This window comes from Scyliorhinus torazame, chromosome 1, assembly GCF_047496885.1.
Source record: "Scyliorhinus torazame isolate Kashiwa2021f chromosome 1, sScyTor2.1, whole genome shotgun sequence".
Taxonomy (NCBI): domain Eukaryota; kingdom Metazoa; phylum Chordata; class Chondrichthyes; order Carcharhiniformes; family Scyliorhinidae; genus Scyliorhinus; species Scyliorhinus torazame.
Window position 1 is genome coordinate 59,173,444 of NC_092707.1, and position 16,022 is coordinate 59,189,465.

Here is a 16,022-nt window from a genome sequence, read left to right on the forward strand (position 1 = left end):
GACTTTCGGGCTCGCTAGAGGAGCCCCAACGGAACTTTTTTTTGACAAAAACCCGTGGGGAAGGGAAGAGAAGGTCCACCTCCAACGCCTATGAAACAGACCCGAAGTGCAACGGCCAGAAAAGTGGCACTGGAGCAACGAGAGAAGCAGGGTAAAAAAAACAAAATGGCGCCGGCCAGGGACAAAGGGGAGCTGCAGGAGTTCATCAAGCACTGCTTCGAAGAGCAGTGCGAGGAGATGCGCAAGGAGATGCTGGCGCCTATGCTTTCGGCAATCGAAGGACTCGGGATCACCCGGAAGGCCCACGAGGTTAAGATCCAGGAAGTAGAGAAAAGAGTCAGCCAGAACGAGGACGAGCTCTTGGGCCTGGCGGTGAGAGTGGAGTAGCACGAGGCGCTACACAAGAGGTGGGCGGGAAGACTCAAAGACCTGGAGAACAGGTCGAGGAGAAAGAATCTGCGGATCCTTGGTCTCCCTGAAGGAGGCTGATGCCGGGGCATACGCGAGCACGATGCTTGGGACGATGATGGGCGCGGAGGCCCCTTCGAGGTCGCTGGAGTTGGACGGAGCACACCGGGTGCTGGCGAGGAAGCCCCAGGCAAATGAGCCACCAAGGGCGATGGTGGTGAGGTTTCATCGGTTCACGGACAGAGAGTTGGTCCTGAAATGGGCCAAGAAGGAGCGGAGCAGTAAGTGGGACAATGCAGAGATCAGAATATACCCAGACTGGAGCACGGAGGTGGCAAAGCGGAGAGCAGGTTTTAACCGGGCCAAAGCGGTGTTGCACCGGAAAGAAGTGAAATTCGGAATGGTGCAGTCAGCGCGACTGTGGGTCACATACAAGGGCCAACACTATTACTTCGAAACGCCTGAAGAGGCGTGGACCTTTGTACAAACCGAAAAGTTGGACTCTAATTGAGGGTTTGAGAGGGTGGGGGGGGGGGGGGGGGGGGATGTTTGAGGTTTAGGCTATTAGAATAGATGGCATTGAGGTACGTAGGGAAGAGGTGTTGGCAATTCTGGACAGGCTGAAAATAGATAAGTCCCCGGGGCCCAATGGGATTTATCCTAGGATTCTCTGGGAAGCCAGGGAAGAGATTGCTGAGCCTTTAGCTTTGATTTTTATGTCATAATTGGCTACAGGAATAGTGCCGGAGGACTGGAGGATAGCAAATGTGGTTCCTTTGTTCAAGAAGGGGAGTAGAGACAACCCCGGCACTATAGACCGGTGAGCCTCACGTCTGTTGTGGGTAAAGTCTTGGAGGGGATTATAAGAGACAAGATTTATAATCATCTAGATAGGAATAATATGATCAGGGATAGTCAGCATGGCTTTGTGAAGGGTAGGTCATGCCTCACAAACCTTATCGAGTTCTTTGAGAAGGTGACTGAACAGGTAGACGAGGGTAGAGCAGTTGATGTGGTGTATATGGATTTCAGTAAAGCGTTTGATAAGGTTCCCCACTGTAGGCTATTGCAGAAAATACGGAGGCTGGGGATTGAGGGTGATTTAGAGATGTGGATCAGAAATTGGCTAGCTGAAAGAAGACAGAGGGTGTTGGTTGATGGGAAATGTTCAGAATGAAGTTCAGTTACAAGTGGCGTACCACAGGATCTGTTCTGGGGCCGTTGCTGTTTGTCATTTTTATAAATGACCTAGAGGAGGGCGCAGAAGGGTGGATGAGTAAATTTGCAGACAACACTAAAGTCGGTGGTGTTGTCGACAGTGCGGAAGGATGTTGCAGGTTACAGAGGGACATAGATAAGCTGCAGAGCTGGGCTGAGAAGTGGCAAATGGAGTTTAATGTAGAGAAGTGTGAGGTGATTCACTTTGGCAGGAATAACAGGAATGCAGAATATTTGGCTAATGGTAAAATTCTTGGAAGTGTGGATGAGCAGAGGGATCTCTGTGTCCATGTACATAGATCCCTGAAAGTTGCCACCCAGGTTGATAGGGTTGTGAAGAAGGAGTATTGGCCTTTATTGGTAGAGGGATGGAGTTCCGGAGTCATGAGGTCATGTTGCAGCTGTACAAAACTCTGGTACGGCCGCATTTGGAGTATTGCGTACAGTTCTGGTCACCTCATTATAGGAAGGACGTGGAAGCTTTGGAACGGGTGCAGAGGAGATTTACCAGGATGTTGCCTGGTATGGAGGGAAAATCTTATGAGGAAAGGCTGATGGACTTGAGGTTGCTTTCGTTAGAGAGAAGAAGGTTAAGAGGAGACTTAATAGAGGCATACAAAATGATCAGGGGGTTAGATAGGGTGGACAGTGAGAGCCTTCTCCCGCGGATGGAAATGGCTAGCACGAGGGGACATAGCCTTAAACTGAGGGGTAAGAGATATAGGACAGAGGTCAGAGGTAGGTTCTTTACACAAAGAGTGGTGAGGCCGTGGAATGCCCTACCTGCAACAGTAGTGAACTCGCCAACATTGAGGGAATTTAAAAGTTTATTGGATAAGCATATGGATGATAATGGCATAGTGTAGGTTAGATGGCTTTTGTTTTTTGACTTCCCATGTCGGTGCAACATCGTGGACTGAAGGGCTTGTACTGCACTGTATCGTTCTATGTTTGATGTGTGATGGGTGTTGTATATAGGGGGTCAATCACGCGCAGGAAATGTTATATGGGCTGGGGGAAGAGAGACAAGGCCGCGACAGGAGCTGCGCCAGAAGGGGCGGAGTGGGCTGTGGAAAGCGCAGGGTTTCTCCCGCACGCGGGAAGAAAGGCGAGAAGGGGAACGAAGGAACGCATATGGATTGGGAGACTCCCACACGGGGAGGTCAATGGGACGGCGGGAGAAGCCGGGGTCAGCAGGTGTCAGCTGACTTACGGGAGTGACATGGGGGGAGCAAAAAAGCTAGACAGGGTCTAGCGGGGGGGAGGGGAGACAAAGGGTTGCTGCTGCACTGGCCGAAAAGGAATGGGACACAGAGGAGGTGGTCGAGACAGGGGTCCCCCGTCTGGGGGACTGGAGGGTGAGAGAGGCGTGGACACGGGACTGGCCCAGAAAAGGAGATGGCTAGTCGGCAGGGGGTGGGGTGTGAGAGCCCCTTCAATCCGGCTGATAACGTGGAACACGAGGGGGCTGAATGGGCCGGTGAAGAGGGCTCGAGTGTTCACGCACTTAAAGGGACTGAAGGCGGACGTGGTCATGCGCCAAGAGACTCACCTGAAGGTGGCGGACCAGGTCAGGTTAAGAAAGGGATGGGTAGGACAGGTATTCCACTCGGGACTGGACGCGAAGAAGAGGGGTGGCAATAATAGTGGGAAAGCGGGTGTCATTTGAGGCCAAGACTATTGAGGTGGACAGTGGAGGGCGATATGTAATGGTGAGCGGTAGGCTGCAAGGGACGTGGGTGGTGTTGGTAAACGTATACGCCCCGAACTGGGATGATGCAGGATTCATGAAGCGCATGTTGGGGCGCATTCTGGAACTGGAGATAGGAGGCCTGATAATGGGAGGGGACTTCAATGCAGTGTTGGATCCAGCACTGGACCGCTCCAAATCAAGGACTGGAAAGAGGCCGGCGGCGGCCAAGCTACTTCGGGGGTTTATGGATCAGATGGGGGGCAAGTGGACCCATGGCGGTTTGCAAGGCCGCAGGCCAGGGAACTTCTTTCTTTTCCCATGTACACAAAGCCTACTCCCAGATAGATTTTTTTGTTCTGGGCAGGGCGCTCATCCCGAGGGTGGAGGGGACGGAGTATTCGGCCATAGCCATTTCTGACCATGCTCCGCACTGGGTGGAACTGGAGCTGGGAGAGGAGAGGGACCAACGCCCGCTGTGGCGGCTGGATGTGCGACTGCTGGCGGACGAGGTGGTGTGTGAGAAGGTGAGGGGGTGTATCGAAAGGTACTTGGAGGCCAATGACAACGGGGAGGTGCGGGTAGGGGTGGTATGGGAGGCGTTGAAGGCGGTGGTCAGGGGAGAGCTAATCTCCATTAAGGCTCATAGGGAGAAGACAGAGGGCATGGAAAGGGAGAGGTTAGTGGGGGAGATTTTGAGAGTGGACAGGAGATACGCAGAGGTCCCGGAGGAAAGATTACTTGGGGAAAGACGACGGCTCCAGACGGAGTTTCACCTGTTGGCCACAGGGAAGGCGGAGACACAGTGGAGGAAAGCGCAGGGGGCAACCTACGAGTATGGGGAAAAGGCTAGTCGGATGCTGGCACACCAACTCCGTAAAAGGATAGCAGCGAGGGAAATAGGGGGAGTCAAAGATGGAAGGGGAGCCATGGTTCGGAGTGCGACGAAAATAAACGAGGTATTTAAGGCCTTCTATGAAGAGCTGTACAGATCCCAGCCCCCAGCGGGCAGCACGGTAGCATTGTGGATAGCACAATTGCTTCACAGCTCCAGGGTCCCAGGTTCGATTCCGGCTTGGGTCACTGTCTGTGCGGAGTCTGCACATCCTCCCCGTGTGTGCGTGGGTTTCCTCCGGGTGCTCCGGTTTCCTCCCACAGTCCAAAGATGTGCAGGTTAGGTGGATTGGCCATGATAAATTGCCCTTAGTGTCCAAAATTGCCCTTAGTGTTGGGTGGGGCTGCTGGGTTATGGGGATATGGTGGAGGTGTTGACCTTGGGTAGGGTGCTCTTTCCAAGAGCCGGTGCAGACTTGATGGGCCGAATGGTCTCCTTCTGCACTGTAAATTCTATGAAGAGAGTATGAGACGATTCCTAGACCAACTGAGATTCCCGAGGGTGAAGGAGCAAGAGGTGGCTGGTTTGGGGTCACGAATTGGGTTGGAGGAGCTGAGCAAGGGTTTGGGGAGCATGCAGGCGGGGAAGGCCCCAGGACCGGACGGGTTCCCGGTGGAGTTCTACAGGAAGTACGTAGACCTGTTGGCCCCGCTACTAGTGAGGACCTTTAATGAGGCAAGAGAGGAGGGGACCCTACCTCCGACAATGTCGGAAGCGACAATTTCTTTGATCCTAAAGCGGGACAAGGACCCACTGCAACGTGGATCGTACAGGCCGATCTCGCTCCTTAATGTGGATGCAAAGTTGCTGGCAAAAGTGCTGGCCACGAGGATCGAGGATTGTGTCCCGGGGGTGAATCACGAGGACCAGACAGGATTTGTAAAGGGTAGGCAGCTAAACACCAATGTGCGGCGGCTCTTAAACGTGATAATGATGCCATCGGTGGAGGGAGAGGCGGAGATAGTGGCAGCTATGGACGCGGAGAAGGCCTTTGACCGAGTAGAGTAGGAGTACCTCTGGGAGGTGCTGCGTAGGTTTGGGTTCGGGGGAGGGTTTATAAGTTGGGTTAAGCTCCTTTACAGAGCCCCGGTGGAGAGTGTAGTGACGAACCGGCGGAGGTCGGAGTACTTTTGGCTGTACCGAGGGACGAGGCAGGGGTGCCCCCTGTCCCCCTGTTGTTCGCATTGGCGATCGAACCATTGGCCATGTCATTGAGGGAGTCTAATAAATGGAGGGGGGTGGTCCGAGGGGGAGAAGAGCATCGGGTGTCGCTATATGCGGATGACCTGTTACTGTACGTGGCGGATCCAATGGAGGGGATGGTGGAGGTCATGCAAACTCTGAGGGAGTTTTCGGGCTATAAGCTCAATGTAGGGAAGAGTGAGCTCTTTGTATTACAGGCGGGGGACCAAGAAAGAGAGATAGGGGACCTACCGCTGAGGAGGGCGGAGGGGAGCTTTCGTTATCTGGGGATCCAGATAGCCAGGATTGGGGGGCCCTACATGAACAGAATTTGATGAGGTTGGTGGAGCAAATGGAGGAGGATTTTAAAAGATGGGACATGTTACCGCTCTCGCTGGCGGGTAGAGTGCAGTTGGTCAAAATGGTGGTCCTTCCGAGGTTTTTGTTTGTGTTTCAGTGCCTTCCCATCGTGATCACGAAGGCCTTTTTTAAGAGAGTAGGTAGGCGTATTATGGGGTTTGTGTGGGCGAATAAGACCCCGAGTGTAAGGAGAGGGTTCCTGGAATGCAGTAGGGACCGAGGAGGGTTGGCGCTGCCAAACCTGGGGAGCTACTACTGGGCAGCAAATGTGTCGATGATCCGCAAGTGGGTTATGGAAGGAGAGGGGGCGGCATGGGAGAGGATGGAGATGGCGTCCTGTAAAGGAACGAGCCTGGGGGCGTTGGTGACGGCACCGCTGCCGCTCTCGCCGACAAAGTATACCACGAGCCCGGTGGTGGCGGCAACGCTAAGGATTTGGGGCCAGTGGAGACGGCACAGGGGTGCAATGGGAGCATCGTTGTGGTCCCCGATCAGGGGTAACCATCGGTTTGTCCCGGGGAAGATGGACGGGGGGGTTCCAGAGCTGGCAGCGGGCGGGGATCAGAAGAATGGGGGACCTGTTCATTGACGGAACGTTTGCGAGCCTAGGGGCACTGGAGGAGAAGTTTGAATTACCCCGGGGAAATGCCTTTAGATATATGCAGGTGAGGGCTTTTGTGAGGCGACAGGTGAGGGGATTCCCGTTGCTCCCGGCACAAGAAATTCAAGACAGAGTAATCTCGGGTGTATGGGTCGGGGAGGGCAAAGTGTCGGCAATACACCAGGAGATGAAAGAGGGGGAAGCACTGGTAGAAGAGTTGAAGGGTAAATGGGAGGAGGAGCTGGGGGAGGAGATCGAGGAAGGTCTGTGGGCTGATGCCCTGGGTAGGGTTAATTCCTCCTCCTCGTGTGCCAGGCTCTGCCTGATACAATTTAAGGTGGTTCACAGAGCTCACCTGACGGGGGCGAGGTTGAGCAGGTTCTTTGGGGTAGAGGACAGATGTGGAAGGTGCTCAGGGAGCCAGCGAACCATGTCCATATGTTTTGGTCATGCCCGGCACTGGAGGGGTTCTGGGGAGGAGTGGCGGGAGCAATATCTCAGGTGGTGAAAGTCCGGGTCAAGGCAAGCTGGGGGCTAGCAATATTGGGAGTGGTGGGTGAACCGGGAGTGCAGGAGGCGAAAGAGGCCGGCATTCTGGCCTTTGCGTCCCTAGTAGCCCGGCGAAGGATCTTGCTAATGTGGAAGGAGGCGAAGCCCCCCAGCGTGGAGGCCTGGATAAACGATATGGCTGGGTTCATAAAGTTGGAGAGGATTAAGTTCGCCTTGAGAGGGTCTGCGCAGGGGTTCTACAGGCGGTGGCAACCGTTCCTAGACTATCTCGCGGAGCGTTAGAGGAAGATCGGTCAGCAACAGCAGCAATCTGGGGAGGGGGGGACGTCTTGGGGGGGGGGGGGGGGGGAAGAGAAGGTGGAGCTGCCTAGGAGGGTGGATGAGCAAGGGATAACATGAAGGGTTGGGGAAACTGGCACATATGGGAGAGAGCCAGTGTACAAAGACATGTAAATATATCATTTTGCCATGTATATATCTTGCTCTGCGCGATTTCTCGTTATTATGTTACGGGGAGGGGTGGGTATATTGTTTGTAAGGGAGAAAAATTGTGTTAAAAAACTTTAATAAATATATATATTTTTTTAAAAGAGGCATATGGAATCTTATGCTTTATAAATAGAGATATTGAGTACGGAAGTAAGAAAATTATGGTGAACATGTAATAAAAAAAACTTTTTGGGTTCAACTGGAGTATCGTGTCCAATTCTGCGTCCTACACTGTAGGAAGGACGTGAAGGCATTAGAGAGGGTGCAGAAAAGGTTTACAAGAATGGTTCCAGGAATGAGGGACTTTGTATATGTTGATAGATTGAAGAAGCTGGGGTTATTAAAGAAAATATTGATACAATATTGAGGAAAGATATCAATACAGATGATGTGGAATGTCTGGCTAGAGTTAAGAAACATCAAGAGGCAAAAAACAGTTTTAGGCGAAACTACCAAACTGCAGTGGTAATGTTGGGAATAGTATTGAACAAATCAGAGATTCATGTGATAAAGGAACATCCGTGACTTGAATCTGCATACAGATTGGGGGACTCAAATTAGTGACGGTACAATAGAGGAGAAATTACTGGAGTGTACAGAAGATAGTTTTCGTACCAGGATGTTGAGGAACCAACAAGGGAACAGGCCATCTTGGACTTGGTGTTGTGCAATGAGAAACAATTAGTTGGCAATTTAGTTGTGAGAGAACCCTGGAGGATGAGTGACCATAATATGGTAGAATTCTTTATCAAGGTGAATAGTAATTCTACCGAGGTAGTTAATTCGGAGACCAGGGTCCTGAACCTCAATAAGGGTAACTATGATGGTACGAGGCATGTACAGGCTATGCTGGACTGGGAAACACTATTGAAAGGAAGGACAGTGACAGGCAATGGCAGGCATTCAAGGAACGAATAGGTGAACTCCAAAAGTTGTTTATTCCTATTTGGCACAAGAGTTGAAAGGGAACTGTGGCCAGCCAAACTATGGCTTACCAGGGAAATTAGAGATAGTATTAGATTCAAAGAAGAGGCATACAAGTTAACAAGAAAAAGCAACAGACCTGAGGATTGACAACAGTTTAAAATTCAGCAAAGCCCAAGACATTCAATGACTCAGCCTCCATTGGTCTCCAGGGTAGAGAATTCCAATAACTAACAACTCTGCGAGAACAAATACCCCCCCCCATCCTTACCTTAAATGGGAGATCCCTCATTTTGAAACTGTGCCCCCAGTTCTAGATTCACCCACAAGGGGAACGTAGAATCCATAGAACCCCTACAGCAGTGTTTTTCAAACTTTTTTTCCGGGGACCCATTTTTACCAACCGGCCGACCTTCGCGACCCACGCCGGCCAACCTTCGCGACCCACGCCGGCCAACCTTCGCGACCCACGCCGGCCAACCTTCGCGACCCACGCCGGCCAACCTTCGCGACCCACGCCGGCCAACCTTCGCGACCCACGCCGGCCAACCTTCGCGACCCACGCCGGCCAACCTTCGCGACCCACGCCGGCCAACCTTCGCGACCCACGCCGGCCAACCTTCGCGACCCACGCCGGCCAACCTTCGCGACCCACGCCGGCCAACCTTCGCGACCCACGCCGGCCAACCTTCGCGACCCACGCCGGCCAACCTTCGCGACCCACGCCGGCCAACCTTCGCGACCCACGCCGGCCAACCTTCGCGACCCACGCCGGCCAACCTTCGCGACCCACGCCGGCCAACCTTCGCGACCCACCATTTTCTCTTACCTTGTTTGTTGCTGACAAAAATGGAGGAAATGGTTTTGGGTTCCTTTGCCCCCATTGGTCCCTTTGGCCCCCCGAACTTGGGGAAAAAAAGGCTGCGACCATATAAAAACAAATGCGGCCGCACTGCGCAAGCGTGTCCGATCATCGGTGCGCATGCGCATAGTTTTGCGCATGCGCACTGATGATCGGGCACGCATGCGCAGTGAGGCCAAATTGTTTTTGTTTGTTCCTGGCCATTTTGAAGGCCACTCGCAGCCGGTATTATTAAAAGCCGGCTGCTGCGCGCGGATTTGCGCGATTGGGAGCGCCGCGACAGATGGCTCCGCGACCCTCCCGACACCCGCCCACGGGTCACGCCCGAGTTTGATAATGCCTGCCCTACAGTGCAGGAGGCCATTTGGCTAAGAGTCTGCACCAGCCCTCGGAAACAGCACCCTACTCAAGCCCACGCTTCCATCCACTTTACCCCTGTAACCCAGTAACCCAGCATAATCGTTTGGACGCTAAGGGGCAATTTAGCATGGCCAATCCACCTAATCTGCACATCTTTGGACCGAGAGAGGAAACCGGAGCACCCGGAGGAAACCCACGCAGGCACGGGGAGGAAGTGCAAACTCCACAGATTCACCAGAGGCCAGAATTGAACCTTGGTCACTGGAGCTGTGAAGCAGCAATGCTAACCACTGTGCCACCGTGCGGCCCACAATACACCTTAACCACTTACCAGATACTACAATCCTTACAGTATAGAAGGCCATTTGGTCCATTGAGTCTGCACCAATCCTCTGAAAGAGCACTCCACCCAAATCCATTTCCCAATAACCCCTTAACCTAACCTTCACATCCCTGGACACGAAGGGGCAATTTAGCATGGCCAATCCACCTAACCTGCACATCTTTGGACTGTGGGAGGAAACCAGAGCACCTGGAGGAAAGCCATATACCAGGAGAATGTGCAAACAACACAGGCGGTTTCACCCAAGGTCTGAATTGAACCCGGGTCCCTGGCACTGTGAGGCAGCTGTGCTAACCACTGCGCTGCCATACCGCTCCATAAAATTCCGTCTGACTCCCAAGATATGGTCACAGGCGAAGGTATGCACTCTTGCTGCTATTTCCATTTTTTCGCAATTAAGGGGCAATTTAGCGCGGCCAATCCACTTCCCTGCACATCTTTGGGTTGTGGGGGTGAGACCCACGCAGACACTGACAGATTGTGCAAACTCCACACAGACAGTGACACGAGGCCCTTATCGAACCTGGGTGGTTGGCACGTGAGGCAGCAGTGCTAACCGCTGCGCCATTGTGTCACCCTGCAAATTCTTTTCTACTTCCAAGATATGGTCACAGGTGAGATAGGCACTCTTGTTGCTATTTCCATCTTAAAAAATGATTTCTAATTAAGGGGCAATTTAGTGTGGCCAATCCAAGTACCCTGCACATCTTTGGGCTGTGGGGGTGAGACCCACGCAAACACGAGGAAAATGTGCAAACTCCACACAGACAGTGACCCGGGGCCAGGATTGAACTTAGGTCCTTGGTGCCATGATGCAGCAGTGCTAACCACTGCACCACCGTGCTGCCCTAAATAAATCCTTTGCTGGGCTCGTCCTGTATTTGAACCTGTGACCTCTCGCATTTTATCGCAACAAAAACCCATAAGCGTGGTCAATGCACCTATACATCTTTAGGTTATGGGGGCGAAACGCACACAGGCACGGGGAGAATGTGCAAACTCCACACGGACAGTGACCCAGAGCCGGGATTCGAACCTAGGACCTCGGCGTCGTGAGGCAGGTGTGCTACTCACTGTGCCACCGTGCTGCCCTTCGCCATTCAATCATGGCTGATATTTTTCTCATCCCCATTCTCCTGCCTTTTCCCCCATAACCCCTGATCCCCTTATTGATCAAAAACCTATCTATCTCTGTTTTAAAGACACTCATTGATTGGGCCTCCACAGACTTTTGCAGCAAAGAGTTCCACAGATTCACCACTCTCTGGCTGAAGAAATTCTTCCTCATCTGTTTTAAAGGATCGTCTCTTTAATCAGAGATTGTGTCCTCTGTTTCTACTTTTTCCTACAAGTGGAAACATCCTCTCCACGTCCACTCTATCCAGGCCTCGCAGTATCTTGTAAGTTTCAATCAGATCCCCCTCATCCTTCTAAACCCCAATGAGTACAGATCCAGAGTCCTCAACCGTTCCATATACGGCAAGCTCTTCATTCCAGGGATCATTCTTGTGAACCTCCCCTGGACCCTTTCCAAGGCCAGCACATCCTCCCTTAGATACGGGGCCAAAAACTGCTCACAATACTCCAAATGGGGTCTGACCAGACCCTTATATTGCCTCATCTCTGGTCTTGTATTCTCACCCTCTCGACATGAATGCTAACATTGCATTTACCTTCGTAACTGCTGAATGAACCTGCATGTTAACCTTAAGAGAATCGTGAACAAGGACTCCCAAGTCCCTTTGTGCTGATTTCCTCAGCATTTCCCCATTTCGAAAATAGTCTATGCCTCCATTTCTCCTTCCAAAGTGCATAACCTCACACCTTTCCACATTGTATTCCATCTGCCATTTCTTTGCCCACTCTCCTAGCCTGTCCAAGTCCTTCTGCAGCCCATCTGCTTCCTCAATACTACCTGCCCCTCTACATATCTTTGTATCATCTGCAAACGTAGCAACAGTGCCTTCAGTTCCTTCCTCCAGATCATTAATGTATATTGTGAAAACTTGTGGTCCCAGCACCGACCCCTGAGGGACACCACTAGTCAGTCACCGGCTGCCATCTTGAAAAAGACCCCTTTTATCCCCACACTCTGCCTTCTGCCAGTCAGCCAATCTTCTATCCATGGAAGGATCTTACCCTTAACACCATGGGCTCTTAACTTATTTAACAGCCTATGTGGCACCTTGTCAAAAGCCTTCTGGAAATCTAAATAAATCACATCCACTGGTTCTCCTTGGTCTTAACTTATTTGTTATTTCCCAACAGATTTGTCAGACATGACCTCCCCTTGACGAAGCCATGCTGACTCAGTCCTATTTTATCATGCATTTCCAATTACTCCGCGATCTCATCTTTAATAACAGACTCTAAAATCTTACCAATGACCGAAGTCAGGCTAACCGGCCTATAATTTCCTGTCTTCTGCCTCCCTCCCTTCTGAAACAGTGGTGTTACATTCACTACTTTCCAGTCCTCTGGGTCCCTTCCTGCCTCCAGTGATTCCTGAGAGATCATCACCAATGCCTCCACAATATCCTCAGCTATCTCTTTTAGGACTCTGGGGTGTAGTCCATCCAGTCCAGGTGATTTATCCACCTTCAAACCTTTCAGTTTCCCCAGAACCTTCTCCTTCGTAATGGTCACTGGCTCTTCTGGAGCTCTGGCATCCCACTGGTGTCTTCCACCGTGAAGACTGATGCAAAGTAACTATTCAGTTTGTCTGCCATTTCTTTGTTTCCTATTATTACTTCTCCAGCCATATTTTCCAGTGGTCCAATGACTATTTTTGCCTCTCTCTTACTTTTTTCTATTGAAAAAAATTCTTCCTATCTTCCTTTACATTACGAGCTAGCTTGCACTCATATTTCATCTTCTCTCCCCTTATTGCTTTTTTAGTTGTCCTCTGCTCACTTTTAAAGGCTTCCCAATCCTCTGGCATCCCACTAATCCTTGCCACTTTGTATGCTTTTTCTTTAGCTTTAATGCTGTCCTTGACTTCCCTCGTCAGCCATGGATGCTTTGTCCTCCCCTTAGCATGTTTCCTCCTCCTTGGGATGAATTTCTGTTGTGCCTCACGAATAAACCCCCCAAAACACCTGCCATTGCTCTTCCACGGTCTAGGCTCCTTTTTCAATCAACTCTGGCCAGCTCCTCCCTCATGTCTTTGCAGTTACCCTTATTTAATTGTAATACCGTTACATCTGATTGCAGCTTCTCCCTCTCAAACTGCAGTGTAAATTCTATCATATTGTGGTCACTTCTCCCTAAGGGTTCCTTCACCTTAAGTTCCCTGATCAAGTCTGCCTCATTACACATCACCAAATCAGAATTGCCTGTTCCCTAGTGGGTTCTACCACAAGCTGCTCCAAAAAAACATCTTAGACATTCCACAAATTCCTTTTCTTGGGAGCCACTACCAACCTGATTTTCCCAATCCACCTGCATATTGAAGTCCCCCATGATTATTGTAATATTGCCTTTTTTACATGCCTATTCTATCTCCTGATTTATTTTCTGCCCCACCTCCTGACTACTGCTAGGGGGCCAGTACATAACTCCCATCAGGGTCCTTTTTACCTTTGCGATTCCTCAACTCTATCCACAGAGATTCTATGTCTTCTGATCCTGGATCACTCCTTGCTATAGATTTAACTTTATTCCTTACTAACAATGCAATCCCGCCCCCTTTGCCCATCTGCCTGTCCTTTCGATAGGACACATATCCTTGTATATTTAGATGCCAGCCCTGATTCCCTTGCAGCCACGTCTCTGTGATGCCCACAATATTGTACCAGCCAATTTCAATGTGCGCAACAAGCTCATTTATCTTGTTCGGTATACTGCGTGCATTTAGGTACAGCACCCTCAAACCTGCATTGACCACCTCCCTTTTCACACTTGTCACCTTTTTTGCTCTGTCTGAGGGTTATTTTGGTTCTCTATTTCCCTTTCAGTTATTACATCTTCTAAGCTCACATTCTGGTTCCCACCCCGCTGCCATACTAGTTTAAATCCTCCCGAGTGAATTTAGCAAACCTCCCAGCCGGGATATCAATGCCCCTCCAGTTTAGATGTATCCCGTTCTTCTTGTACAGGTCCCACCTGCCTCGGAAGAGATCCCAATGGTCCAAAAATACGAAACCCTCCCTCCTACACCACCAGTTTATCCACGTGTTTAGCTGCACTATCCTCCTAGTTCTAGCCTCACTGGCACGTGGCACAGGGAGTAATCCTGAGATTCCAAAGTCCAAAGATTCCGGAGTCCAAAGTTGTGCAGGGTAGGTGGATTGGCTGTGCTAAATTGTCCCTTAGTGTCCAAAAAGGTTGGGTGGGGTTACTGGGTTGAGGGGATAGAGTGATTGTATGGGTTTGGGTATGGTGCTCTTTCCAAGGGCCGGTGCAGACTCGATGGGCCGAATGGCCTCCTTCTGCACTGTAAATTCTATGATTCTATGATACAACCCGAGAGGTCCTGCTTTTTAGCTTATTGCCTAACTCCCTGAACTCCTTCTGCAGGACCTCATCACTCTTCCCGCCTATGTCGTTAGTATCTATACGTACTACGACCTCTGGCTGTTCACCCTCCCCCTTCAGGGTGTCCTGTGTTCGTTCAGAAACATCCTTGATCCTGGCACCAGGAGGCAACATACCATCCTGGGGTTCACGTCCACAGAAGCGCCTATCTGTGCCCCTTACTATAGAGTCCCCCATAACGATCACTTTCCTGCACTTTGCCCGCCCCCGCTGAGCAACAGAGCCAGTTGTGGTGCCACTGTTCTGGCTGCTGTTGTTTTCCCCTGATAGGCTATTGCCCTCAACAGTATCCAAAACGGTATACCTGTTAGAAAGGGGGACAGCCACAGAGGATTCCTGCGCTGACTGCCTGCCCTTTCTAGCGGTCACCCATCTTTTGCCTGCACCTTGGGTGTGACTACGTCTCTATAACTGCTATCTATGACGCTTTCCAGCATCTGCATGCTCCTAAGTGCATCCAACTGCTGCTCCAACCGAACCACGTGGTCTGTGGGGGCTGCCATTGGTTACACTTGCTGCAGATGTAGTCGACCTCGGTTAACAGTGAATCAGTCGGCCTATTAAGTTAGTTTCTGTAGGACCTTTCCCCTCAGTGGGGAAAAAAAACCTAACAAGTTGAAATACTGTGCATTGCTAAATTCCTATTTTCATAAATGAACTAACTTTTAAAATAAATTTAAAAATAAAAGGGAATCATGCTAACTCTTTCTAATTAGCTGCCCCTCTCACACACTGACTCTTCTGCTGGGTGACATAACGACTCTCCAACTCCCCTGCTTGCCACCTCTTGTTCCTGAAACCTTGCTGTGAGCAGGAACCTGAGAGATGAGCTTCAAGAGGCAGGAAGAGCACCTTCAGAGCGAGAGCAGCTTTGAGCTGCAAGATTGCAAAGGTAAACCACGAAAAGGAGGGCTTCGTCGGAGAGTGATGAGGCTAGGATATTTGGACTGCGGTCAGAACTGGGCGGTTGACTCAACGACCAGGAGTGTGAGAGATTGCCAAATCATTGCCCACTCACACAACCTACCTATACCCATTAGCATAGATTACATAGAACATACAGTGCAGAAGGAGGCCATTCGGCCCATCGAGTCTGCACCGACCCACATTAATCCCTCACTTCCACCTTATCCCCGCAACCCAATAACCCCTCCCAACCCTTATGGACACTACGGGTAATTTAGCATGGCCAATCCACCTAACCTGCACGTCTTTGGACTGTGGGAGGAAACCGGAGCACCCGGAGGAAACCCACGCGGACACGGGGAGAACGTGCAAACTCCGCACAGACAGTGACCCAGCGGGGAATCGAACCTGGGACCCTGGCGCTGTGAAGCCACAGTGCTAATCACTTGTGCTACCGTGCTGCCCATGATGCATGCTCCTCACAAACTGCTGTTCGAACTTTGCATTGCCAATAAATCTGGTGACAATACATGAGTGGCGGTTAGCTCTGCTGCCTCACAGCACAAGGGACCTGGGTTCAATGCCGACCTTGGGTGACAGTCTGTGTGGAGTTTGTACATTCCCCCCTGTCCATGTGGGTTCCTTTAAGGTGCTCCGGTCCAAAGATGTGCAGGTTAGGTGGATTGGTCATGCTAAATTGCCCCTTAGTATCCATAAGGTTAGGTAGGGTGCTCCTTC

At 51.0% G+C, this 16,022-nt stretch overlaps 1 protein-coding gene across 12 annotated transcripts in view; it reads right to left on the reverse strand.

Annotated features, from left to right (window-relative positions):
* Positions 1-16,022, reverse strand: part of clip1a (CAP-GLY domain containing linker protein 1a) — a 282,555-nt gene that overhangs the window by 40,452 nt on the left and 226,081 nt on the right. The gene's annotated exons all lie outside the window — the stretch shown is intronic.